This window comes from Atta cephalotes (assembly GCF_000143395.1).
Source record: "Atta cephalotes unplaced genomic scaffold scaffold00064, whole genome shotgun sequence".
NCBI classification, from domain to species: Eukaryota; Metazoa; Arthropoda; class Insecta; order Hymenoptera; family Formicidae; genus Atta; species Atta cephalotes.
In genome coordinates, this window is record NW_012130128.1 from 1,009,251 (window position 1) to 1,011,644 (window position 2,394).

The following is a 2,394-nucleotide window of genomic DNA, read 5'->3' on the forward strand; positions in this document are numbered from 1 at the left end:
TATATATATATATATATATATATATATATATATATATATATATGAGCATTATATATATGAGCATTATGTGCATATATACTAGTCTATACCTATAGTCTATACCTATAGTATGCATACATGCAGATATGACTAGTAACATATTATTTGTCATTCCTGCATACATACATATATACAGCCATATATATGTATCTATTAATTTGCTAATTTGTTAAATTGTTTTACCAATTAAAGGAAGCTTTAGAAAAATACAAAACTTACCAAAATACCGTTCAACCAATGTAATTTTCTTGCACTTGTTCTTTTAAGTAATTCTTGTTTGCACAAAAGAATTTCAGAGTTTTCTGTTAATTCAAATACACTTTCAGATATTTTATATACTGTGAGTAAAGTAGCAGTGCTTTCAAAACACACGTGTGTTGTATTCCAAAGTAAGAGCCATTCACTTAACAATTTATCATTTTTCTTTGAATATAAGGCAAGTTTAATATTTTTAATATATGATTTTGAAAATATAGGACAAATCATTTTTAGAAATTCGATCTGCAAATCTGCATCTATATCTATTTTTGACAAAAAGCGTAGAACCATTTGTAGAGACTTGTCACTAGTAGCTAAATCAATTTCGGAAGAATGAGCTACTATATGATTTAAGTGCCATTTTTTTCTGGGTGGAATGTGTTCTAAGTATGACTTCAAAGTAGAAAAATAACTATCTTGTAAATCTCTGGCAGTATCGTTTGGAACAAAAGATATTAATTTGTTTATAATCCAACACACAATTTCAGTACTGATACATATGTTATCTTTTACGAATATAAGGATTTGTTGGAACATAATACTCGAAGTATATTTTATGCTACATCGTGTGCTTAATTCTTGAAGAAATAGTAACAACTCCTAAAAAATAGAATTTTTGTTATTAAAAAGAATAACACAAAGTCACAAAAAACCAATTTTGAGAGAAATACCTTTCGTAAACAGTCTGATACATTACTGCATAGCTCTATTGCATTTTTTATTTGTATACAATCAAATTGTGTCTGAATATTGGACTGTATACTACAGTCAACATTAGACTTGTTATCTATAAGTTTCCACAGTAATACATAAGCAATCCATTGATATTGCTCTTCATTTGGAGAGTGTCTATAAATGTATATTCAAAAATATAAAAACAAAAGCAGTGACAATAATATAATTCATGATATAATTAATTGCTTACTTACATCAAGCTTTCGATTACAGTTTCCAATTCTGTTAAGTCAACACAGCAGTTGTGAGGGAATTCATTCAAAAAATTGCTATCGTTGTTTATATTGAAAATATTTAGAGATGTGTACCATAAACGAGATAAAATGCATTTGTTCAATTCCAACCCTTTTGTTTGTATCGACATTGCTCCACATTGCTCTCTTTATAAAATTCTTTTTTTGACCGGTGGATTTCCGATTTCTTGTAGAAATCACAGTACCACGCTTATAAGTAAAGATCACTGAGCTGAAAGGGGCCAGTCATACCAGTGCATCATTTTAATTTTATAAAATTGACTACGTGCGTTGTTTCACTTGTGCGTTTTTATCATACGACAAATGTATACAGAATATGACAGAACAAAGAGGTCCTCGGATATCTCTATCCCATAGCCAATCAACAAGCTTGAAAAATTTATCGTACGACAAAACACACAAATGAAATATCATCCTATACGTATTCATAGTCCTTTCTTCTTTTATGATGGGGAGCACAGACTCTTGCATAACACGTAATGCATAAGAAAATGAACCAATCAAAGTTCTTTATTTCATTTCTTTCCATAAAATAAAGAACTCTGATTGGTTTATTTTCTTTTATGAGTTAAGGCTTAAACACATGGGCGTAGGCAATAAACACAAGAAAAACAAGGGAATAACGAGCTATCCATCAGAATTCTAGGATATAATATCGACACTTACACTAGAATTCTGATTGCGTTATTCTCTGTTGCCTGCATCTATTGTGTTTAAGCCTTTATACAAGAATCTGTTATTCATAGTATTTTTTTGAGAAATGAGGATTTCTTGTTCCTCATTTTATGTTTCATAAACCTTTCATGATCAAACAAGAAATTATTAGCTTTCTTTTCTCAAAGTAGATTCGAGTTTTCTTCGAGAAGGAGATGTAATAATCATGTTCATAATCAAACAAATCTCCAAATTTAATTCGTCACCAATCTTTTTATTTTCGATAGTTTTTAATTTAAATCTAACGCATCAATAATTATTTTTAATAGTCCAGCAAATGAGAATGGATTGAAATGAATTGAAATGGATTCATATTTTCAGAAATATTGATTGACGAATGTTAAAATGAATGCTTTTCAATCCTGAATACATTTTTATTCATTTATAGGAATTA